This window comes from Pleurodeles waltl, unplaced genomic scaffold, assembly GCF_031143425.1.
Source record: "Pleurodeles waltl isolate 20211129_DDA unplaced genomic scaffold, aPleWal1.hap1.20221129 scaffold_39, whole genome shotgun sequence".
NCBI lineage: Eukaryota > Metazoa > Chordata > Amphibia > Caudata > Salamandridae > Pleurodeles > Pleurodeles waltl.
This window is the reverse complement of record NW_027150097.1, coordinates 5,243,569-5,269,488: the sequence shown is the minus strand read 5'-3', so window position 1 is coordinate 5,269,488 and position 25,920 is coordinate 5,243,569. Positions and strand designations below refer to the sequence as shown.

The following is a 25,920-nucleotide window of genomic DNA, read 5'->3' as shown; positions in this document are numbered from 1 at the left end:
CTGGACCCACATCAACACGGAAGAAACCAAATCCATCATGAACTCTATCCACTCCGGCGCCCCTTCGGACCCCTGCCCGCACTTCATCTTTAACAAAGCCGACGACATCATCGCCCCGCACCTCCAGACCGTCATCAACTCTTCTTTTTCTTCTGCTACCTTCCCCGAATGCTGGAAGCACGCTGAAGTCAACGCCCTACTAAAGAAACCTACGGCTGACCCAAGCGACCTGAAAAACTTCCGCCCCATCTCTCTTCTACCTTTCCCAGCCAAGGTAATAGAAAAGACCGTCAACAAACAGCTGACCACCTTCCTGGAAGACAACAACCTGCTCGACCCTTCACAAACCGGATTGCGAACCAACCACAGCACGGAAACCGCCCTCATCTCAGTCACAGACGACATCAGAACCCTGATGGACAACGGTGAAACAGTCGCCCTCATTCTCCTCGACCTCTCGGCTGCCTTTGACACCGTCTGTCACCGCACCCTAATCACCCGCCTACGCTCCACCGGGATCCAAGGCCAGGCCCTGGACTGGATCGCCTCCTTCCTCGCTAACCGCTCCCAAAGAGTTTACCTCCCTCCGTTTCGCTCAGAACCCACCAAGATCATCTGCGGCGTACCCCAAGGCTCATCGCTCAGCCCGACACTCTTCAATGTCTACATGAGCCCCCTCGCCGACATCGTACGCAAGCACTACATCATCATCACCTCCTACGCCAACGACACCCAACTTGTACTCTCCCTCACCAAGGACCCCGCCAGCGCCAAGACCAACCTACAAGAGGGTATGAAGGACGTCGCAGATTGGATGAGGCTCAGCCGCCTAAAGCTGAACTCTGAAAAAACGGAAGTCCTCATCCTCGGCAACATCCCGTCCGCCTGGGACGACTCCTGGTGGCCCACGGCCCTCGGCACCGCACCGACCCCCGCAGACCACGCCCGCAACCTCGGCTTCATCCTGGACCCTCTTCTCACCATGACCAAGCAAGTCAACGCCGTGTCCTCCGCCTGCTTCCTCACTCTCCGCATGCTCCGCAAGATCTTCCGCTGGATCCCCGCCGACACCAGAAAAACCGTGACCCACGCCCTTGTCACGAGTCGCCTGGACTACGGCAACACCCTCTACGCCGGGACCACCGCCAAACTCCAAAACCGCCTGCAACGCATCCAAAACGCCTCGGCCCGCCTCATCCTCGACGTACCCCGCAACAGCCACATCTCCGCACACCTGAGACACCTGCATTGGCTCCCAGTCAGCAAAAGGATCACCTTCCGTCTTCTCACCCACGCACACAAAGCCCTCCACAACAAGGGACCGGAATACCTCAACAGACGCCTCAGCTTCTACGTCCCCACCCGCCCCCTCCGCTCAGCTGGCCTCGCACTTGCTGCCGTCCCTCGCACCCGCCGCTCCACGGCGGGTGGGAGATCTTTCTCCTTCCTGGCGGCCAAGACCTGGAACTCCCTCCCCACCAGCCTCAGGACCACCCAGGACCACTCCGCTTTCCGGAGACTCCTAAAGACTTGGCTGTTCGAGCAGCGATAACCCCCCCTTTTCCCCCCTAGCGCCTAGAGACCCGCACGGGTGAGTAGCGCGCTTTATAAATGTTAATGATTTGATTTGATTTATAATGTCAGAAAGGGAGAAGACGACCGAGAATGCCTAAGAATGTGCGCTTACATGCTTTTAAGAACATATGTCTGGTGTTGTGACAAAACAGCAGTGACCACTTCAGCTCAGCACTTGCTTCTTCCTCTGCTGTCCCAAAATACTGTGGAATTACTAGTCTCTGCGCCTCTGACAAGGCTGCTGACATCCAATTGATGATTCGTAAGCTTGTGGGCTGTGAGTGCTTTGGCTGTGCTGCCCCCTGGCGGTCACTCTGTGAAGATGCAGGTACCTGGGAACAACCCAGACTACTTCTGAGCTGCTTCTTCTTTGTGTGAACCAATCCAGTGTCAGGACTGGAGTCGGTGCTGTTAGTAGATAGAGAAGGAGTATAACTCGAGCCCCAGGAGGGCAGCCTGGAGCCTATGACAGCTGCAGGGGAGTGTCGTCAAGGAAGCAGCTGGAAGATAACTGGAGAGGGGTCTGTGGGGCCATCAGTCTGGTGAGGAAACCCAGGAGTCAAGGGGTGTCCTGGGGGAGGGGCGTGGCTTTGTCTGGCTCAAGGGGAGGGGTTAGTAATAGTCAATGCAGGGACTGCTGCTGTCCTCCGTGTCCTGGGCTCTGTGTATGTGTAGAAGTTCTAAGGTTGTAAATAATGAGACCTGACAGATTGTGGCAGAAATGATGACTTCTGGTCATTCCTTCTCTTTTGTCAGAAGTGAGGTGTCTGTTACCCCAATTGATTGTGTACTACTGAGAAGAACAATATAACTCTCAGTGTACGGAATGCAGTGTGACCTTGGGAGACACCTCACATACACTGAGCTGTATGAAGAGGTCACAGTTTCCATATGGTCTACCGGTTAGGATTCCTGGTTTTCACCCAGGCAGCCCGGGTTCGACTCCCGGTATGGGAAATCCATTTTTTTTTTCACTACTCAGACATTTTAATCTTTCTCAGTTTTTTTCTATAAACCTAAATGCACCTAAAGTCTAAATAAATGTCACTTGCTTTGTCTTCTGCTTCCATCTAATGCCGTCAGAGGTTTACACCGACCCCCAAATCTACTGCCCTCTCTCCCCAGCCCTTGACCTGTACATTAATACTATGAAGGGTTATTCCTTGTTTTTCTTTTATTGCACAACAAAAAGTACAGATTATATAATGAGACCAGGGCACGGAGAAAAGAAGGCAGCAATTGACTGTGGTCCCACCATGGGAAATTCGCATTTTATTACCTGCCCCGTCCATACTGTGGGTTCATCATTTGTTTTATGACATGATTCCCCTGCTGTGTTGTTTCTAGTATAAGACTTGAGCACTTTATGTGTTTTATATCATCTGTGATATTGCAGCTGCTGTTTGCAGTGTCCACATTTTTGTAACCAATGGCACGTGATGCTACACACAGGTGTTGTCTACGTCCTGTGTCTGTGTGGACACCTCTCTGCTCTGGCTACACAACAGTAAGATGCACAGTGTGGACCTGACTCCATGTGGCCTTCACACCGGATAACTTACAAGGAGAGAGAAACTTACGGAAATGTACGGTGTGAAAGAACGACTTTACCAAAGTGTTAATGTATGAAATTGCCCTTTGCTTTTTTTTTGTGAGTTGCAAATGGTAACCTTTGACTAAAGCAAGTACCCAAAAATAAACAGTTTTCAGCTGGACTCATATGACTTGCATTTGCAGTGGAAGATCTGCCTGGAGCAGTATATGAGTGTGAAAAGGTCTCTAGTTTTGTCTTGAAATACCAGAGACTTCGGCGCTCTCCACCTTTCTCCTTCGACATCACATCCTGATGCTGAACAGTATTAGCACATAAATGAATAAAAAACTGGCTGACGTGTACATGCACATGTGTGCATATGTACCACGGTGCTATAGTCTGATGACATATATGTGCCAGTCTGTGGGGTCAAAGGGCAGTCAGAAGTTACTGGGCCACAGTTGTATCAATGAGGACTGTGTACTTCCTGTGCCCTGGGGCATTCGTACTCTGGTCCTTCAAACTAGGGTGGAAGCCCCCTTTAGCATATGACTCTCAGAATAACAAGTCAGAGCAGACATTAGTGTAACTGGGTACTCACGCTTGTGAAAGGCGCAAGTGCAAGTAGTGAACTGCAACCTGACCTCACAGCATACACTTTAGACTTCCTTTGTAAACACACACACATATTTTCAGTCTAACTTGTTTACATTTTACATCAATAAATATGGTAATATTTGTACTTGAAATGTTTAATTTGCCTACCTTTGGCGCATATTCCTAGTACCTTATATTTGAACTTTTCTCCATTCAGGTGTATACAATTGGTATAATGTCAGAAAGGGAGAAGACGACCGAGAATGCCTAAGAATGTGCGCTTACATGCTTTTAAGAACATATGTCTGGTGTTGTGACAAAACAGCAGTGACCACTTCAGCTCAGCACTTGCTTCTTCCTCTGCTGTCACAAAATACTGTGGAATTACTAGTCTCTGCGCCTCTGACAAGGCTGCTGACATCCAATTGATGATTCGTAGGCTTGTGGGCTGTGAGTGCTTTGGCTGTGCTGCCCCCTGGCGGTCACTCTGTGAAGATGCAGGTACCTGGGAACAACCCAGACTACTTCTGAGCTGCTTCTTCTTTGTGTGAACCAATCCAGTGTCAGGACTGGAGTCGGTGCTGTTAGTAGATAGGTAGATAGAGAAGGAGTATAACTCGAGCCCCAGGAGGGCAGCCTGGAGCCTATGACAGGTGCAGGGGAGTGTCGTCAAGGAAGCAGCTGGAAGATAACTGGAGAGGGGTCTGTGGGGCCATCAGTCTGGTGAGGAAACCCAGGAGTCAAGGGGTGTCCTGGGGGAGGGGCGTGGCTTTGTCTGGCTCAAGGGGAGGGGTTAGTAATAGTCAATGCAGGGACTGCTGCTGTCCTCCGTGTCCTGGGCTCTGTGTATGTGTAGAAGTTCTAAGGTTGTAAATAATGAGACCTGACAGGTTGTGGCAGAAATGATGACTTCTGGTCATTCCTTCTCTTTTGTCAGAAGTGAGGTGTCTGTTACCCCAATTGATTGTGTACTACTGAGAAGAACAATATAACTCTCAGTGTACGGAATGCATTGTGACCTTGGGAGACACCTCACATACACTGAGCTGTATGAAGAGGTCACAGTTCCCATATGGTCTAGCGGTTAGGATTCCTGGTTTTCACCCAGGCGGCCTGGGTTCGACTCCCGGTATGGGAAATCCATTTTTTTTTCACTACTCAGACATTTTAATCTTTCTCAGTTTTTTTCTATAAACCTAAATGCACCTAAAGTTTTAATAAATGTCACTTGCTTTGTCTTCTGCTTCCATCTAATGCCGTCAGAAGTTTACACCGACCCCCAAATCTACTGCCCTCTCTCCCCAGCCCTTGACCTGTACATTAATACTATGAAGGGTTATTCCTTGTTTTTCTTTTATTGCACAACAAAAAGTACAGATTATATAATGAGACCAGGGCACGGAGAAAAGAAGGCAGCAATTGACTGTGGTCCCACCATGGGAAATTCGCATTTTATTACCTGCCCCGTCCATACTGTGGGTTCATCATTTGTTTTATGACATGATTCCCCTGCTGTGTTGTTTCTAGTATAAGACTTGAGCACTTTATGTGTTTTATATCATCTGTGATATTGCAGCTGCTGTTTGCAGTGTCCACATTTTGCAACCAATGGCACGTGATGCTACACACAGGTGTTGTCTACGTCCTGTGTCTGTGTGGACACCTCTCTTCTCTGGCTACACAACAGTAAGATGCACAGTGTGGACCTGACTCCACGCGGCCTTCACACCGGATAACTTACAAGGAGAGAGAAACTTACGGAAATGTACGGTGTGAAAGAACGACTTTACCAAAGTGTTAATGTATGAAATTGCCCTTTGCTTTTTTTTTGTGAGTTGCAAATGGTAACCTTTGACTAAAGCAAGTACCCAAAAATAAACAGTTTTCAGCTGGACTCATATGACTTGCATTTGCAGTGGAAGATCTGCCTGGAGCAGTATATGAGTGTGAAAAGGTCTCTAGTTTTGTCTTGAAATACCAGAGACTTCGGCGCTCTCCACCTTTCTCCTTCGACATCACATCCTGATGCTGAACAGTATTAGCACATAAATGAATAAAAAACTGGCTGACGTGTACATGCACATGTGTGCATATGTACCACGGTGCTATAGTCTGATGACATATATGTGCCAGTCAGTGGGGTCAAAGGGCAGTCAGAAGTTACTGGGCCCCAGTTGTATCAATGAGGACTGTGTACTTCCTGTGCCCTGGGGCATTCGTACTCTGGTCCTTCAAACTAGGGTGGAAGCCCCCCTTTAGCACATGACTCTCAGAATAACAAGTCAGAGCAGACATTAGTGTAACTGGGTACTCACACTTGTGAAAGGCGCAAGTGCAAGTAGTGAACTGCAACCTGACCTCACAGCATACACTTTAGACATCCTTTGTAAACACACACACATATTTTCAGTCTAACTTGTTTACATTTTACATCAATAAATATGGTAATATTTGTACTTGAAATGTTTAATTTGCCTACCTTTGGCGCATATTCCTAGTACCTTATATTTTAACTTTTCTCCATTCTGGTGTATACAATTGGTATAATGTGAGAAAGGGAGAAGACGACCGAGAATGCCTAAGAATGTGCGCTTACATGCTTTTAAGAACATATGTCTGGTGTTGTGACAAAACAGCAGTGACCACTTCAGCTCAGCACTTGCTTCTTCCTCTGCTGTCCCAAAATACTGTGGAATTACTAGTCTCTGCGCCTCTGACAAGGCTGCTGACATCCAATTGATGATTCGTAAGCTTGTGGGCTGTGAGTGCTTTGGCTGTGTTGCCCCCTGGCGGTCACTCTGTGAAGATGCAGGTACCTGGGAACAACCCAGACTACTTCTGAGCTGCTTCTTCTTTGTGTGAACCAATCCAGTGTCAGGACTGGAGTCGGTGCTGTTAGTAGATAGGTAGATAGAGAAGGAGTATAACTCGAGCCCCAGGAGGGCAGCCTGGAGCCTATGACAGGTGCAGGGGAGTGTCGTCAAGGAAGCAGCTGGAAGATAACTGGAGAGGGGTCTGTGGGGCCATCAGTCTGGTGAGGAAACCCAGGAGTCAAGGGGTGTCCGGGGGGAGGGGCGTGGCTTTGTCTGGCTCAAGGGGAGGGGTTAGTAATAGTCAATGCAGGGACTGCTGCTGTCCTCCGTGTCCTGGGCTCTGTGTATGTGTAGAAGTTCTAAGGTTGTAAATAATGAGACCTGACAGGTTGTGGCAGAAATGATGACTTCTGGTCATTCCTTCTCTTTTGTCAGAAGTGAGGTGTCTGTTACCCCAATTGATTGTGTACTACTGAGAAGAACAATATAACTCTCAGTGTACGGAATGCATTGTGACCTTGGGAGACACCTCACATACACTGAGCTGTATGAAGAGGTCACAGTTCCCATATGGTCTAGCGGTTAGGATTCCTGGTTTTCACCCAGGCGTCCCGGGTTCGACTCCCTGTATGGGAAATCCATTTTTTTTTCACTACTCAGACATTTTAATCTTTCTCAGTTTTTTTCTATAAACCTAAATGCACCTAAAGTCTTAATAAATGTCACTTGCTTTGTCTTCTGCTTCCATCTAATGCCGTCAGAAGTTTACACCGACCCCCAAATCTACTGCCCTCTCTCCCCAGCCCTTGACCTGTACCTTAATACTATGAAGGGTTATTCCTTGTTTTTCTTTTATTGCACAACAAAAAGTACAGATTATATAATGAGACCAGGGCACGGAGAAAAGAAGGCAGCAATTGACTGTGGTCCCACCATGGGAAATTCGCATTTTATTACCTGCCCCGTCCATACTGTGGGTTCATCATTTGTTTTATGACATGATTCCCCTGCTGTGTTGTTTCTAGTATAAGACTTGAGCACTTTATGTGTTTTATATCATCTGTGATATTGCAGCTGCTGTTTGCAGTGTCCACATTTTGCAACCAATGGCACGTGATGCTACACACAGGTGTTGTCTACGTCCTGTGTCTGTGTGGACACCTCTCTACTCTGGCTACACAACAGTAAGATGCACAGTGTGGACCTGACTCCACGCGGCCTTCACACCGGATAACTTACAAGGAGAGAGAAACTTACGGAAATGTACGGTGTGAAAGAACGACTTTACCAAAGTGTTAATGTATGAATTTGCCGTTTGCTTTTTTTTTGTGAGTTGCAAATGGTAACCTTTGACTAAAGCAAGTACCCAAAAATAAACAGTTTTAAGCTGGACTCATATGACTTGCATTTGCAGTGGAAGATCTGCCTGGAGCAGTATATGAGTGTGAAAAGGTCTCTAGTTTTGTCTTGAAATACCAGAGACTTCGGCGTTCTCCACCTTTCTCCTTCGACATCACATCCTGATGCTGAACAGTATTAGCACATAAATGAATAAAAAACTGGCTGACGTGTACATGCACATGTGTGCATATGTACCACGGTGCTGTAGTCTGATGACATATATGTGCCAGTCTGTGGGGTCAAAGGGCAGTCAGAAGTTACTGGGCCACAGTTGTATCAATGAGGACTGTGTACTTCCTGTGCCCTGGGGCATTCGTACTCTGGTCCTTCAAACTAGGGTGGAAGCCCCCCTTTAGCACATGACTCTCAGAATAACAAGTCAGAGCAGACATTAGTGTAACTGGGTACTCACACTTGTGAAAGGCGCAAGTGCAAGTAGTGAACTGCAACCTGACCTCACAGCATACACTTTAGACATCCTTTGTAAACACACACAGATATTTTCAGTCTAACTTGTTTACATTTTACATCAATAAATATGGTAATATTTGTACTTGAAATGTTTAATTTGCCTACCTTTGGCGCATATTCCTAGTACCTTATATTTGAACTTTTCTCCATTCGGGTTTATACAATTGGTATAATGTCAGAAAGGGAGAAGACGACCGAGAATGCCTAAGAATGTGCGCTTACATGCTTTTAAGAACATATGTCTGGTGTTGTGACAAAACAGCAGTGACGACTTCAGCTCAGCACTTGCTTTTTCCTCTGCTGTCCCAAAATACTGTGGAATTACTAGTCTCTGCGCCTCTGACAAGGCTGCTGACATCCAATTGATGATTCATAGGCTTGTGGGCTGTGAGTGCTTTGGCTGTGCTGCCCCCTGGCGGTCACTCTGTGAAGATGCAGGTACCTGGGAACAACCCAGACTACTTCTGAGCTACTTCTTCTTTGTGTGAACCAATCCAGTGTCAGGACTGGAGTCGGTGCTGTTAGTAGATAGGTAGATAGAGAAGGAGTATAACTCGAGCCCCAGAAGGGCAGCCTGAAGCCTATGACAGGTGCAGGGGAGTGTCGTCAAGGAAGCAGCTGGAAGATAACTGGAGAGGGGTCTGTGGGGCCATCAGTCTGGTGAGGAAACCCAGGAGTCAAGGGGTGTCCTGGGGGAGGGGCGTGGCTTTGTCTGGCTCAAGGGGAGGGGTTAGTAATAGTCAATGCAGGGACTGCTGCTGTCCTCCGTGTCCTGGGCTCTGTGTATGTGTAGAAGTTCTAAGGTTGTAAATAATGAGACCTGACAGGTTGTGGCAGAAATGATGACTTCTGGTCATTCCTTCTCTTTTGTCAGAAGTGAGGTGTCTGTTACCCCAATTGATTGTGTACTACTGAGAAGAACAATATAACTCTCAGTGTACAGAATGCAGTGTGACCTTGGGAGACACCTCACATACACTGAGCTGTATGAAGAGGTCACAGTTTCCATATGGTCTACCGGTTAGGATTCCTGGTTTTCACCCAGGCAGCCCGGGTTCGACTCCCGGTATGGGAAATCCATTTTTTTTTTCACTACTCAGACATTTTAATCTTTCTCAGTTTTTTTCTATAAACCTAAATGCACCTAAAGTCTTAATAAATGTCACTTGCTTTGTCTTCTGCTTCCATCTAATGCCGTCAGAGGTTTACACCGACCCCCAAATCTACTGCCCTCTCTCCCCAGCCCTTGACTTGTACATTAATACTATGAAGGGTTATTCCTTGTTTTTCTTTTATTGCACAACAAAAAGTACAGATTATATAATGAGACCAGGGCACGGAGAAAAGAAGGCAGCAATTGACTGTGGTCCCACCATGGGAAATTCGCATTTTATTACCTGCCCCGTCCATACTGTGGGTTCATCATTTGTTTTATGACATGATTCCCCTGCTGTGTTGTTTCTAGTATAAGACTTGAGCACTTTATGTGTTTTATATCATCTGTGATATTGCAGCTGCTGTTTGCAGTGTCCACATTTTGCAACCAATGGCACGTGATGCTACACACAGGTGTTGTCTACGTCCTGTGTCTGTGTGGACACCTCTCTACTCTGGCTACACAACAGTAAGATGCACAGTGTGGACCTGACTCCACGTGGCCTTCACACCGGATAACTTACAAGGAGAGAGAAACTTACGGAAATGTACGGTGTGAAAGAACGACTTTACCAAAGTGTTAATGTATGAAATTGCCCTTTGCTTTTTTTTTGTGAGTTGCAAATGGTAACCTTTGACTAAAGCAAGTACCCAAAAATAAACAGTTTTCAGCTGGACTCATATGACTTGCATTTGCAGTGGAAGATCTGCCTGGAGCAGTATATGAGTGTGAAAAGGTCTCTAGTTTTGTCTTGAAATACCAGAGACTTCGGCGCTCTCCACCTTTCTCCTTCGACATCACATCCTGATGCTGAACAGTATTAGCACATAAATGAATAAAAAACTGGCTGACGTGTACATGCACATGTGTGCATATGTACCACGGTGCTATAGTCTGATGACATATATGTGCCAGTCTGTGGGGTCAAAGGGCAGTCAGAAGTTACTGGGCCACAGTTGTATCAATGAGGACTGTGTACTTCCTGTGCCCTGGGGCATTCGTACTCTGGTCCTTCAAACTAGGGTGGAAGCCCCCCTTTAGCACATGACTCTCAGAATAACAAGTCAGAGCAGACATTAGTGTAACTGGGTACTCACGCTTGTGAAAGGCGCAAGTGCAAGTAGTGAACTGCAACCTGACCTCACAGCATACACTTTAGACTTCCTTTGTAAACACACACACATATTTTCAGTCTAACTTGTTTACATTTTACATCAATAAATATGGTAATATTTGTACTTGAAATGTTTAATTTGCCTACCTTTGGCGCATATTCCTAGTACCTTATATTTGAACTTTTCTCCATTCGGGTGTATACAATTGGTATAATGTCAGAAAGGGAGAAGACGACCGAGAATGCCTAAGAATGTGCGCTTACATGCTTTTAAGAACATATGTCTGGTGTTGTGACAAAACAGCAGTGACCACTTCAGCTCAGCACTTGCTTCTTCCTCTGCTGTCCCAAAATACTGTGGAATTACTAGTCTCTGCGCCTCTGACAAGGCTGCTGACATCCAATTGATGATTCGTAGGCTTGTGGGCTGTGAGTGCTTTGGCTGTGCTGCCCCCTGGCGGTCACTCTGTGAAGATGCAGGTACCTGGGAACAACCCAGACTACTTCTGAGCTGCTTCTTCTTTGTGCGAACCAATCCAGTGTCAGGACTGGAGTCGGTGCTGTTAGTAGATAGGTAGATAGAGAAGGAGTATAACTCGAGCCCCAGGAGGGCAGCCTGGAGCCTATGACAGGTGCAGGGGAGTGTCGTCAAGGAAGCAGCTGGAAGATAACTGGAGAGGGGTCTTTGGGGCCATCAGTCTGGTGAGGAAACCCAGGAGTCAAGGGGTGTCCTGGGGGAGGGGCGTGGCTTTGTCTGGCTCAAGGGGAGGGGTTAGTAATAGTCAATGCAGGGACTGCTGCTGTCCTCCGTGTCCTGGGCTCTGTGTATGTGTAGAAGTTCTAAGGTTGTAAATAATGAGACCTGACAGGTTGTGGCAGAAATGATGACTTCTGGTCATTCCTTCTCTTTTGTCAGAAGTGAGGTGTCTGTTACCCCAATTGATTGTGTACTACTGAGAAGAACAATATAACTCTCAGTGTACGGAATGCATTGTGACCTTGGGAGACACCTCACATACACTGAGCTGTATGAAGAGGTCACAGTTCCCATATGGTCTAGCGGTTAGGATTCCTGGTTTTCACCCAGGTGGCCCGGGTTCGACTCCCGGTATGGGAAATCCATTTTTTTTTCACTACTCAGACATTTTAATCTTTCTCAGTTTTTTTCTATAAACCTAAATGCACCTAAAGTCTTAATAAATGTCACTTGCTTTGTCTTCTGCTTCCATCTAATGCCGTCAGAAGTTTACACCGACCCCCAAATCTACTGCCCTCTCTCCCCAGCCCTTGACCTGTACATTAATACTATGAAGGGTTATTCCTTGTTTTTCTTTTATTGCACAACAAAAAGTACAGATTATATAATGAGACCAGGGCACGGAGAAAAGAAGGCAGCAATTGACTGTGGTCCCACCATGGGAAATTCGCATTTTATTACCTGCCCCGTCCATACTGTGGGTTCATCATTTGTTTTATGACATGATTCCCCTGCTGTGTTGTTTCTAGTATAAGACTTGAGCACTTTATGTGTTTTATATCATCTGTGATATTGCAGCTGCTGTTTGCAGTGTCCACATTTTGCAACCAATGGCACGTGATGCTACACACAGGTGTTGTCTACGTCCTGTGTCTGTGTGGACACCTCTCTACTCTGGCTACACAACAGTAAGATGCACAGTGTGGACCTGACTCCACGTGGCCTTCACACCGGATAACTTACAAGGAGAGAGAAACTTACGGAAATGTACGGTGTGAAAGAACGACTTTACCAAAGTGTTAATGTATGAAATTGCCCTTTGCTTTTTTTTTGTGAGTTGCAAATGGTAACCTTTGACTAAAGCAAGTACCCAAAAATAAACAGTTTTCAGCTGGACTCATATGACTTGCATTTGCAGTGGAAGATCTGCCTGGAGCAGTATATGAGTGTGAAAAGGTCTCTAGTTTTGTCTTGAAATACCAGAGACTTCGGCGCTCTCCACCTTTCTCCTTCGACATCACATCCTGATGCTGAACAGTATTAGCACATAAATGAATAAAAAACTGGCTGACGTGTACATGCACATGTGTGCATATGTACCACGGTGCTATAGTCTGATGACATATATGTGCCAGTCTGTGGGGTCAAAGGGCAGTCAGAAGTTACTGGGCCACAGTTGTATCAATGAGGACTGTGTACTTCCTGTGCCCTGGGGCATTCGTACTCTGGTCCTTCAAACTAGGGTGGAAGCCCCCCTTTAGCACATGACTCTCAGAATAACAAGTCAGAGCAGACATTAGTGTAACTGGGTACTCACGCTTGTGAAAGGCGCAAGTGCAAGTAGTGAACTGCAACCTGACCTCACAGCATACACTTTAGACTTCCTTTGTAAACACACACACATATTTTCAGTCTAACTTGTTTACATTTTACATCAATAAATATGGTAATATTTGTACTTGAAATGTTTAATTTGCCTACCTTTGGCGCATATTCCTAGTACCTTATATTTGAACTTTTCTCCATTCGGGTGTATACAATTGGTATAATGTCAGAAAGGGAGAAGACGACCGAGAATGCCTAAGAATGTGCGCTTACATGCTTTTAAGAACATATGTCTGGTGTTGTGACAAAACAGCAGTGACCACTTCAGCTCAGCACTTGCTTCTTCCTCTGCTGTCCCAAAATACTGTGGAATTACTAGTCTCTGCGCCTCTGACAAGGCTGCTGACATCCAATTGATGATTCGTAGGCTTGTGGGCTGTGAGTGCTTTGGCTGTGCTGCCCCCTGGCGGTCACTCTGTGAAGATGCAGGTACCTGGGAACAACCCAGACTACTTCTGAGCTGCTTCTTCTTTGTGCGAACCAATCCAGTGTCAGGACTGGAGTCGGTGCTGTTAGTAGATAGTTAGATAGAGAAGGAGTATAACTCGAGCCCCAGGAGGGCAGCCTGGAGCCTATGACAGGTGCAGGGGAGTGTCGTCAAGGAAGCAGCTGGAAGATAACTGGAGAGGGGTCTGTGGGGCCATCAGTCTGGTGAGGAAACCCAGGAGTCAAGGGGTGTCCTGGGGGAGGGGCGTGGCTTTGTCTGGCTCAAGGGGAGGGGTTAGTAATAGTCAATGCAGGGACTGCTGCTGTCCTCCGTGTCCTGGGCTCTGTGTATGTGTAGAAGTTCTAAGGTTGTAAATAATGAGACCTGACAGGTTGTGGCAGAAATGATGACTTCTGGTCATTCCTTCTCTTTTGTCAGAAGTGAGGTGTCTGTTACCCCAATTGATTGTGTACTACTGAGAAGAACAATATAACTCTCAGTGTACGGAATGCATTGTGACCTTGGGAGACACCTCACATACACTGAGCTGTATGAAGAGGTCACAGTTCCCATATGGTCTAGCGGTTAGGATTCCTGGTTTTCACCCAGGTGGCCCGGGTTCGACTCCCGGTATGGGAAATCCATTTTTTTTTCACTACTCAGACATTTTAATCTTTCTCAGTTTTTTTCTATAAACCTAAATGCACCTAAAGTCTTAATAAATGTCACTTGCTTTGTCTTCTGCTTCCATCTAATGCCGTCAGAAGTTTACACCGACCCCCAAATCTACTGCCCTCTCTCCCCAGCCCTTGACCTGTACATTAATACTATGAAGGGTTATTCCTTGTTTTTCTTTTATTGCACAACAAAAAGTACAGATTATATAATGAGACCAGGGCACGGAGAAAAGAAGGCAGCAATTGACTGTGGTCCCACCATGGGAAATTCGCATTTTATTACCTGCCCCGTCCATACTGTGGGTTCATCATTTGTTTTATGACATGATTCCCCTGCTGTGTTGTTTCTAGTATAAGACTTGAGCACTTTATGTGTTTTATATCATCTGTGATATTGCAGCTGCTGTTTGCAGTGTCCACATTTTGCAACCAATGGCACGTGATGCTACACACAGGTGTTGTCTACGTCCTGTGTCTGTGTGGACACCTCTCTACTCTGGCTACACAACAGTAAGATGCACAGTGTGGACCTGACTCCACGCGGCCTTCACACCGGATAACTTACAAGGAGAGAGAAACTTACGGAAATGTACGGTGTGAAAGAACGACTTTACCAAAGTGTTAATGTATGAAATTGCCCTTTGCTTTTTTTTTGTGAGTTGCAAATGGTAACCTTTGACTAAAGCAAGTACCCAAAAATAAACAGTTTTCAGCTGGACTCATATGACTTGCATTTGCAGTGGAAGATCTGCCTGGAGCAGTATATGAGTGTGAAAAGGTCTCTAGTTTTGTCTTGAAATACCAGAGACTTCGGCGCTCTCCACCTTTCTCCTTCGACATCACATCCTGATGCTGAACAGTATTAGCACATAAATGAATAAAAAACTGGCTGACGTGTACATGCACATGTGTGCATATGTACCACGGTGCTGTAGTCTGATGACATATATGTGCCAGTCTGTGGGGTCAAAGGGCAGTCAGAAGTTACTGGGCCACAGTTGTATCAATGAGGACTGTGTACTTCCTGTGCCCTGGGGCATTCGTACTCTGGTCCTTCAAACTAGGGTGGAAGCCCCCCTTTAGCACATGACTCTCAGAATAACAAGTCAGAGCAGACATTAGTGTAACTGGGTACTCACACTTGTGAAAGGCGCAAGTGCAAGTAGTGAACTGCAACCTGACCTCACAGCATACACTTTAGACATCCTTTGTAAACACACACACATATTTTCAGTCTAACTTGTTTACATTTTACATCAATAAATATGGTAATATTTGTACTTGAAATGTTTAATTTGCCTACCTTTGGCGCATATTCCTAGTACCTTATATTTGAACTTTTCTCCATTCGGGTGTATACAATTGGTATAATGTCAGAAAGGGAGAAGACGACCGAGAATGCCTAAGAATGTGCGCTTACATGCTTTTAAGAACATATGTCTGGTGTTGTGACAAAACAGCAGTGACCACTTCAGCTCAGCACTTGCTTTTTCCTCTGCTGTCCCAAAATACTGTGGAATTACTAGTCTCTGCGCCTCTGACAAGGCTGCTGACATCCAATTGATGATTCGTAGGCTTGTGGGCTGTGAGTGCTTTGGCTGTGCTGCCCCCTGGCGGTCACTCTGTGAAGATGCAGGTACCTGGGAACAACCCAGACTACTTCTGAGCTGCTTCTTCTTTGTGCGAACCAATCCAGTGTCAGGACTGGAGTCGGTGCTGTTAGTAGATAGGTAGATAGAGAAGGAGTATAACTCGAGCCCCAGGAGGGCAGCCTGGAGCCTATGACAGGTGCAGGGGAGTGTCGTCAAGGAAGCAGCTGGAAGATAACTGGAGAGGGGTCTGTGGGGCCATCAGTCTGGTGAGGAAACCCAGGAGTCAAGGGGTGTCCTGGGGGAGGGGCGTGGCTTTGTCTGGCTCAAGGGGAGGGGTTAGTAATAGTCAATGCAGGGACTGCTGCTGTCCTCCGTGTCCTGGGCTCTGTGTATGTGTAGAAGTTCTAAGGTTGTAAATAATGAGACCTGACAGGTTGTGGCAGAAATGATGACTTCTGGTCATTCCTTCTCTTTTGTCAGAAGTGAGGTGTCTGTTACCCCAATTGATTGTGTACTACTGAGAAGAACAATATAACTCTCAGTGTACGGAATGCATTGTGACCTTGGGAGACACCTCACATACACTGAGCTGTATGAAGAGGTCACAGTTCCCATATGGTCTAGCGGATAGGATTCCTCGTTTTCACCCAGGCGGCCCGGGTTCGACTCCCGGTATGGGAAATCCATTTTTTTTTCACTACTCAGACATTTTAATCTTTCTCAGTTTTTTTCTATAAACCTAAATGCACCTAAAGTCTTAATAAATGTCACTTGCTTTGTCTTCTGCTTCCATCTAATGCCGTCAGAAGTTTACACCGACCCCCAAATCTACTGCCCTCTCTCCCCAGCCCTTGACCTGTACATTAATACTATGAAGGGTTATTCCTTGTTTTTCTTTTATTGCAGAACAAAAAGTACAGATTATATAATGAGACCAGGGCACGGAGAAAAGAAGGCAGCAATTGACTGTGGTCCCACCATGGGAAATTCGCATTTTATTACCTGCCCCGTCCATACTGTGGGTTCATCATTTGTTTTATGACATGATTCCCCTGCTGTGTTGTTTCTAGTATAAGACTTGAGCACTTTATGTGTTTTATATCATCTGTGATATTGCAGCTGCTGTTTGCAGTGTCCACATTTTGCAACCAATGGCACGTGATGCTACACACAGGTGTTGTCTACGTCCTGTGTCTGTGTGGACACCTCTCTACTCTGGCTACACAACAGTAAGATGCACAGTGTGGACCTGACTCCACGCGGCCTTCACACCGGATAACTTACAAGGAGAGAGAAACTTACGGAAATGTACGGTGTGAAAGAACGACTTTACCAAAGTGTTAATGTATGAAATTGCCCTTTGCTTTTTTTTTGTGAGTTGCAAATGGTAACCTTTGACTAAAGCAAGTACCCAAAAATAAACAGTTTTCAGCTGGACTCATATGACTTGCATTTGCAGTGGAAGATCTGCCTGGAGCAGTATATGAGTGTGAAAAGGTCTCTAGTTTTGTCTTGAAATACTAGAGACTTCGGCGCTCTCCACCTTTCTCCTTCGACATCACATCCTGATGCTGAACAGTATTAGCACATAAATGAATAAAAAACTGGCTGACGTGTACATGCACATGTGTGCATATGTACCACGGTGCTGTAGTCTGATGACATATATGTGCCAGTCTGTGGGGTCAAAGGGCAGTCAGAAGTTACTGGGCCACAGTTGTATCAATGAGGACTGTGTACTTCCTGTGCCCTGGGGCATTCGTACTCTGGTCCTTCAAACTAGGGTGGAAGCCCCCCTTTAGCACATGACTCTCAGAATAACAAGTCAGAGCAGACATTAGTGTAACTGGGTACTCACACTTGTGAAAGGCGCAAGTGCAAGTAGTGAACTGCAACCTGACCTCACAGCATACACTTTAGACATCCTTTGTAAACACACACACATATTTTCAGTCTAACTTGTTTACATTTTACATCAATAAATATGGTAATATTTGTACTTGAAATGTTTAATTTGCCTACCTTTGGCGCATATTCCTAGTACCTTATATTTGAACTTTTCTCCATTCGGGTGTATACAATTGGTATAATGTCAGAAAGGGAGAAGACGACCGAGAATGCCCAAGAATGTGCGCTTACATGCTTTTAAGAACATATGTCTGGTGTTGTGACAAAACAGCAGTGACCACTTCAGCTCAGCACTTGCTTTTTCCTCTGCTGTCCCAAAATACTGTGGAATTACTAGTCTCTGCGCCTCTGACAAGGCTGCTGACATCCAATTGATGATTCGTAGGCTTGTGGGCTGTGAGTGCTTTGGCTGTGCTGCCCCCTGGCGGTCACTCTGTGAAGATGCAGGTACCTGGGAACAACCCAGACTACTTCTGAGCTGCTTCTTCTTTGTGTGAACCAATCCAGTGTCAGGACTGGAGTCGGTGCTGTTAGTAGATAGAGAAGGAGTATAACTCGAGCCCCAGGAGGGCAGCCTGGAGCCTGTGACAGGTGCAGGGGAGTGTTGTCAAGGACGCAGCTGGAAGATAACTGGAGAGGGGTCTGTGGGGCCATCAGTCTGGTGAGGAAACCCAGGAGTCAAGGGGTGTCCTGGGGGAGGGGTGTGGCTTTGTCTGGCTCAAGGGGAGGGGTTAGTAATAGTCAATGCAGGGACTGCTGCTGTCCTCCATGTCCTGGGCTCTGTGTATGTCTAGAAGTTCTAAGGTTGTAAATAATGAGACCTGACAGGTTGTGGCAGAAATGGTGACTTCTGGTCATTCCTTCTCTTTTGTCAGAAGTGAGGTGTCTGTTACCCCAATTGATTGTGTACTACTGAGAAGAACAATATAACTCTCAGTGTACGGAATGCATTGTGACCTTGGGAGACACCTCACATACACTGAGCTGTATGAAGAGGTCACAGTTCCCATATGGTCTAGCGGTTAGGATTCCTGGTTTTCACCCAGGCGGCCCGGGTTCGACTCCCGGTATGGGAAATCCATTTTTTTTTCACTACTCAGACATTTTAATCTTTCTCAGTTTTTTTCTATAAACCTAAATGCACCTAAAGTCTTAATAAATGTCACTTGCTTTGTCTTCTGCTTCCATCTAATGCCGTCAGAAGTTTACACCGACCCCCAAATCTACTGCCCTCTCTCCCCAGCCCTTGACCTGTACATTAATACTATGAAGGGTTATTCCTTGTTTTTCTTTTATTGCACAACAAAAAGTACAGATTATATAATGAGACCAGGGCACGGAGAAAAGAAGGCAGCAATTGACTGTGGTCCCACCATGGGAAATTCGCATTTTATTACCTGCCCCGTCCATACTGTGGGTTCATCATTTGTTTTATGACATGATTCCCCTGCTGTGTTGTTTCTAGTATAAGACTTGAGCACTTTATGTGTTTTATATCATCTGTGATATTGCAGCTGCTGTTTGCAGTGTCCACATTTTGCAACCAATGGCACGTGATGCTACACACAGGTGTTGTCTACGTCCTGTGTCTGTGTGGACACCTCTCTACTCTGGCTACACAACAGTAAGATGCACAGTGTGGACCTGACTCCACGCGGCCTTCACACCGGATAACTTACAAGGAGAGAGAAACTTACGGAAATGTACGGTGTGAAAGAACGACTTTACCAAAGTGTTAATGTATGAAATTGCCCTTTGCTTTTTTTTTGTGAGTTGCAAATGGTAACCTTTGACTAAAGCAAGTACCCAAAAATAAACAGTTTTCAGCTGGACTCATATGACTTGCATTTGCAGTGGAAGATCTGCCTGGAGCAGTATATGAGTGTGAAAAGGTCTCTAGTTTTGTCTTGAAATACCAGAGACTTCGGCGCTCTCCACCTTTCTCCTTCGACATCACATCCTGATGCTGAACAGTATTAGCACATAAATGAATAAAAAACTGGCTGACGTGTACATGCACATGTGTGCATATGTACCACAGTGCTGTAGTCTGATGACATATATGTGCCAGTCTGTGGGGTCAAAGGGCAGTCAGAAGTTACTGGGCCACAGTTGTATCAATGAGGACTGTGTACTTCCTGTGCCCTGGGGCATTCGTACTCTGGTCCTTCAAACTAGGGTGGAAGCCCCCCTTTAGCACATGACTCTCAGAATAACAAGTCAGAGCAGACATTAGTGTAACTGGGTACTCACACTTGTGAAAGGCGCAAGTGCAAGTAGTGAACTGCAACCTGACCTCACAGCATACACTTTAGACATCCTTTGTAAACACACACACATATTTTCAGTCTAACTTGTTTACATTTTACATCAATAAATATGGTAATATTTGTACTTGAAATGTTTAATTTGCCTACCTTTGGCGCATATTCCTAGTACCTTATATTTTAACTTTTCTCCATTCGGGTGTATACAATTGGTATAATGTCAGAAAGGGAGAAGACGACCGAGAATGCCTAAGAATGTGCGCTTACATGCTTTTAAGAACATATGTCTGGTGTTGTGACAAAACAGCAGTGACCACTTCAGCTCAGCACTTGCTTTTTCCTCTGCTGTCCCAAAATACTGTGGAATTACTAGTCTCTGCGCCTCTTACAAAGGCTGCTGACATCCAATTGATGATTCGTAGGCTTGTGGGCTGTGAGTGCTTTGGCTGTGCTGCCCCCTGGCGGTCACTCTGTGAAGATGCAGGTACCTGGGAACAACCCAGACTACTTCTGAGCTGCTTCTTCTTTGTGTGAACCAATCCAGTGTCAGGACTGGAGTCGGTGCTGTTAGTAGATAGAGAAGGATTATAACTCGAGCCCCAGGAGGGCAGCCTGGAGCCTGTGACAGGTGCAGGGGAGTGTTGTCAAGGAAGCAGCTGGAAGATAACTGGAGAGGGGTCTGTGGGGCCATCAGTCTGGTGAGGAAACCCAGGAGTCAAGGGGTGTCCTGGGGGAGGGGTGTGGCTTTGTCTGGCTCAAGGGGAGGGGTTAGTAATAGTCAATGCAGGGACTGCTGCTGTCCTCCATGTCCTGGGCTCTGTGTATGTGTAGAAGTTCTAAGGTTGTAAATAATGAGACCTGACAGGTTGTGGCAGAAATGGTGACTTCTGGTCATTCCTTCTCTTTTGTCAGAAGTGAGGTGTCTGTTACCCCAATTGATTGTGTACTACTGAGAAGAACAATATAACTCTCAGTGAACGGAATGCAGTGTGACCTTGGGAGACACCTCACATACACTGAGCTGTATGAAGAGGTCACAGTTCCCATATGGTCTAGCGGTTAGGATTCCTGGTTTTCACCCAGGCGGCCCGGGTTCGACTCCCGGTATGGGAAGTCCATTTTTTTTTCCACTACTCAGACATTTTAATCTTTCTCAGTTTTTTTCTATAAACCTAAATGCACCTAAAGTCTTAATAAATGTCACTTGCTTTGTCTTCTGCTTCCATCTAATGCCGTCAGAGGTTTACACCGACCCCCAAATCTACTGCCCTCTGTCCCCAGCCCTTGACCTGTACATTAATACTATGAAGGGTTATTCCTTGTTTTTCTTTTATTGCACAACAAAAAGTACAGATTATATAATGAGACCGGGGCACAGAGAAGAAGGCAGGAATTGACTGTGGTCCCACCATGGGAAATTCTCATTTTATTACCTTCCCCGTCCATACTGTGGGTTCATCATTTGTTTTATGACATGATTCCCCTGCTGTGTTGTTTCTAGTATAAGACTTGAGCACTTTATGTGTTTTATATCATCTGTGATATTGCAGCTGCTGTTTGCAGTGTCCACATTTTGCAACCAATGGCACGTGATGCTACACACAGGTGTTGTCTACGTCCTGTGTCTGTGTGGACACCTCTCTACTCTGGCTACACAACAGTAAGATGCACAGTGTGGACCTGACTCCACGCGGCCTTCACACCGGATAACTTACAAGGAGAGAGAAACTTACGGAAATGTACGGTGTGAAAGAACGACTTTACCAAAGTGTTCATGTATGAAATTGCCCTTTGCTTTTTTTTTGTGAGTTGCAAATGGTAACCTTTGACTAAAGCAAGTACCCAAAAATAAACAGTTTTCAGCTGGACTCATATGACTTGCATTTGCAGTGGAAGATCTGCCTGGAGCAGTATATGAGTGTGAAAAGGTCTCTAGTTTTGTCTTGAAATACCAGAGACTTCGGCGCTCTCCACCTTTCTCCTTCGACATCACATCCTGATGCTGAACAGTATTAGCACATAAATGAATAAAAAATGGCTGACGTGTACATGCACATGTGTGCATATGTACCACAGTGCTATAGTCTGATGACATATATGTGCCAGTCTGTGGGGTCAAAGGGCAGTCAGAAGTTACTGGGCCCCAGTTGTATCAATGAGGACTGTGTACTTCCTGTGCCCTGGGGCATTCGTACTCTGGTCCTTCAAACTAGGGTGGAAGCCCCCCTTTAGCACATGACTCTCAGAATAACAAGTCAGAGCAGACATTAGTGTAACTGGGTACTCACACTTGTGAAAGGCGCAAGTGCAAGTAGTGAACTGCAACCTGACCTCACAGCATACACTTTAGACATCCTTTGTAAACACACACACATATTTTCAGTTTAACTTGTTTACATTTTACATCAATAAATATGGTAATATTTGTACTTGAAATGTTTAATTTGCCTTCCTTTGGCGCATATTCCTAGTACCTTATATTTGAACTTTTCTCCATTCGGGTGTATACAATTGGTATAGGTCGCTCCCCCTGCCGCTGCAGCTCCTCCAAGTTCCCGAGTTCCTGTGTTCCTGAGACCCACCTAACTGTAAGTACCCCCCTCCTCCCAGCCCCTCGCCCTGCCCCGCGCCACTCACCTTCTCTCCTGCTCCTGCTTCTTTTCCTCCTCTCTGTCTCTTCCTCCTCGCTCCCCCTCTGCAATCTTCTTCTGTGTTCTTCTCTTCTGTTCTTCCCTTCTGTTCTTCTGTGTTCTTCCGGTCTTCTGTGTTCTTCTTCTCTGTTCTTCTCGGTGCTTCTGTGTTCTTCTTCTCGGTTCTTCTCGGTTCTTCTCTGTTCTTCTCTGTTCTTCTCTGTTCTTCTGCTCTTCCGATCTTCCGATCTTCTGTTCTTCTGTTCTTCTGTCTTCTGTTCTCCTGTCTTCGGCTCTTCTACCTCCTCCGTCTTCTTCCCCCGAGCCTGCCCTCCTGCTCCTTCCTCATCCCCCTCCCTCACTCGCCTCCCCCTCTCTCACCCCTAGCTAACCCGTTCGCTATCTACCTCCCTCAGTCCTCCTATCTTCCTATCTCTCTATCTCTCTAGCTCCCTATCTCACTATCTAACTCCCCCACTCTCCACCTCCTCCTACCTACCTATCTGTCTATCTATCTATTTCCCTATCTATCGACTTCTCTATCTATTTTCTCTATCTATTTCTCTATCTCTCCCCCCTCCCGCCACCCCCTCTACTACCTATCTCCCTATCCTCTCACTCTACCTCTCTCCCTCACCCACCTCTACAACCCCCCCTCCCCTATCTTCACAACCCTACTCCTATCTCTCTCCCTAATCTCCAAACCTCCTAACACTCACCCTCCTCCACCCTAAACCCCCTCCCCCAGCTCCTCTCACTCTACCTGTCCCCCCCCCTCCCTCGCGCTTTCCCGCCGCGACCTCCTGCACGCCCCGCCCCCCAGCTCCCATTCGCCCCCAGCTGACCCCTCCCCCCCCCCTCCTACCTCTTATGGCGCCGCTGCGCGACAGTGGTAGCGACCCTTGACCCAAGGGTAGGTCGCTCCCCCTGCCGCTGCAGCTCCTCCAAGTTCCCGAGTTCCTGTGTTCCTGAGACCCACCTAACTGTAAGTACCCCCCTCCTCCCAGCCCCTCGCCCTGCCCCGCGCCACTCACCTTCTCTCCTGCTCCTGCTTCTTTTCCTCCTCTCTGTCTCTTCCTCCTCGCTCCCCCTCTGCAATCTTCTTCTGTGTTCTTCTGTTCTTCTCTTCTGTTCTTCTGTTCTTCTGTGTTCTTCCGGTCTTCTGTGTTCTTCTTCTCTGTTCTTCTCGGTGCTTCTGTGTTCTTCCTCTCGGTTCTTCTCTGTTCTTCTCTGTTCTTCTCTGTTCTTCTGTCTTCTGTTCTTCTGTTCTTCTGTCTTCTGTTCTCCTGTCTTCGGCTCTTCTACCTCCTCCGTCTTCTTCCCCCGAGCCTGCCCTCCTGCTCCTTCCTCATCCCCCTCCCTCACTCGCCTCCCCCTCTCTCACCCCTAGCTAACCCGTTCGCTATCTACCTCCCTCACTCCTCCTATCTTCCTATCTCTCTAGCTCCCTATCTCACTATCTAACTCCCCCACTCTCCACCTCCTCCTACCTACCTATCTGTCTATCTATCTATTTCCCTATCTATCGACTTCTCTATCTATTTTCTCTATCTATTTCTCTATCTCTCCCCCCCTCCCGCCACCCCCTCTACTACCTATCTCCCTATCCTCTCACTCTACCTCTCTCCCTCACCCACCTCTACAACCCCCCCTCCCCTATCTTCACAACCCTACTCCTATCTCTCTCCCTAATCTCCAAACCTCCTAACACTCACCCTCCTCCACCCTAAACCCCCTCCCCCAGCTCCTCTCACTCTACCTGTCCCCCCCCTCCCTCGCGCTTTCCCGCCGCGACCTCCTGCACGCCCCCGCCCCCCAGCTCCCATTCGCCCCCAGCTGACCCCTCCCCCCCCTCCTACCTCTTATGGCGGCCGCTGCGCGACAGTGGTAGCGACCCTTGACCCAAGGGTAGGTCGCTCCCCCTGCCGCTGCAGCTCCTCCAAGTTCCCGAGTTCCTGTGTTCCTGAGACCCACCTAACTGTAAGTACCCCCCTCCTCCCAGCCCCTCGCCCTGCCCCGCGCCACTCACCTTCTCTCCTGCTCCTGCTTCTTTTCCTCCTCTCTGTCTCTTCCTCCTCGCTCCCCCTCTGCAATCTTCTTCTGTGTTCTTCTGTTCTTCTCTTCTGTTCTTCTGTTCTTCCCTTCTGTTCTTCTGTGTTCTTCCGGTCTTCTGTGTTCTTCTTCTCTGTTCTTCTCGGTGCTTCTGTGTTCTTCTTCTCGGTTCTTCTCTGTTCTTCTCTGTTCTTCTCTGTTCTTCTCTGTTCTTCTGCTCTTCTGATCTTCCGATCTTCTGTTCTTCTGTTCTTCTGTCTTCTGTTCTCCTGTCTTCGGCTCTTCTACCTCCTCCGTCTTCTTCCCCCGAGCCTGCCCTCCTGCTCCTTCCTCATCCCCCTCCCTCACTCGCCTCCCCCTCTCTCACCCCTAGCTAACCCGTTCGCTATCTACCTCCCTCACTCCTCCTATCTTCCTATCTCTCTAGCTCCCTATCTCACTATCTAACTCCCCCACTCTCCACCTCCTCCTACCTACCTATCTGTCTATCTATCTATTTCCCTATCTATCGACTTCTCTATCTATTTTCTCTATCTATTTCTCTATCTCTCCCCCCCTCCCGCCACCCCCTCTACTACCTATCTCCCTATCCTCTCACTCTACCTCTCTCCCTCACCCACCTCTACAACCCCCCCTCCCCTATCTTCACAACCCTACTCCTATCTCTCTCCCTAATCTCCAAACCTCCTAACACTCACCCTCCTCCACCCTAAACCCCCTCCCCCAGCTCCTCTCACTCTACCTGTCCCCCCCCTCCCTCGCGCTTTCCCGCCGCGACCTCCTGCACGCCCCCGCCCCCCAGCTCCCATTCGCCCCCAGCTGACCCCTCCCCCCCCCTCCTACCTCTTATGGCGCCCGTCCGCGCCTGGCCCGCGCCCAGCGCCACGACCCCTGGTCCCCAGCTCCCCCAAGCCCCGCTGATCCGCTACGACCCCACCACCCTCCACGCCCTCAACCCAGGGCGCTCCAAAACCTGCTTCCTAGCTCACCCCAAACGCACCCATGGACCCTTCGCCTGCAACTCCTGCAAACGCATCTTCCACCACGCAACTACCACGACCACAAGCCCACGCGCCATCAACCACCTCAAGTGCATCCTGATCAACGCTCGTTCCGTCCACAAGCACGCCGTTGAACTTTGGGACCTCCTGGACTCCACAGCCCCGGACGTCGCCTTCATCACGGAGACATGGATGAACGCCTCCTCTGCTCCAGACATCGCTACCGCCATCCCCGAAGGCTACAAGATCTCCAGAAAAGACCGCACCAACCAAGTAGGAGGAGGTGTCGCCATCATCTTCAAAGACTCCATCAGCGTCACCACCTCCACCGAAGACCCCCCCC

The 25,920-nt window shown here is 47.4% G+C and overlaps 7 non-coding genes across 7 annotated transcripts; all 7 read left to right on the top strand.

Annotated features, from left to right (window-relative positions):
* The first annotated feature begins 4,772 nt into the window (after nucleotides 1–4,772).
* TRNAE-UUC (transfer RNA glutamic acid (anticodon UUC)) lies at nucleotides 4,773–4,844 on the top strand. The gene has a single exon. It is a non-coding gene; the product is annotated as a tRNA-Glu (tRNA).
* A 2,239-nt stretch (nucleotides 4,845–7,083) lies between these two features.
* TRNAE-UUC (transfer RNA glutamic acid (anticodon UUC)) lies at nucleotides 7,084–7,155 on the top strand. Its single transcript has one exon. It is a non-coding gene; the product is annotated as a tRNA-Glu (tRNA).
* A 4,551-nt stretch (nucleotides 7,156–11,706) lies between these two features.
* Nucleotides 11,707–11,778, top strand: TRNAE-UUC (transfer RNA glutamic acid (anticodon UUC)). The gene has a single exon. It is a non-coding gene; the product is annotated as a tRNA-Glu (tRNA).
* Nucleotides 11,779–14,017: 2,239 nt separating this feature from the next.
* Nucleotides 14,018–14,089, top strand: TRNAE-UUC (transfer RNA glutamic acid (anticodon UUC)). The gene has a single exon. It is a non-coding gene; the product is annotated as a tRNA-Glu (tRNA).
* A 2,239-nt stretch (nucleotides 14,090–16,328) lies between these two features.
* On the top strand, nucleotides 16,329–16,400 carry TRNAE-UUC (transfer RNA glutamic acid (anticodon UUC)). Its single transcript has one exon. It is a non-coding gene; the product is annotated as a tRNA-Glu (tRNA).
* Nucleotides 16,401–18,631: 2,231 nt separating this feature from the next.
* TRNAE-UUC (transfer RNA glutamic acid (anticodon UUC)) lies at nucleotides 18,632–18,703 on the top strand. The gene has a single exon. It is a non-coding gene; the product is annotated as a tRNA-Glu (tRNA).
* Nucleotides 18,704–20,935: 2,232 nt separating this feature from the next.
* On the top strand, nucleotides 20,936–21,007 carry TRNAE-UUC (transfer RNA glutamic acid (anticodon UUC)). Its single transcript has one exon. It is a non-coding gene; the product is annotated as a tRNA-Glu (tRNA).
* The last annotated feature ends 4,913 nt before the right edge of the window (nucleotides 21,008–25,920 follow it).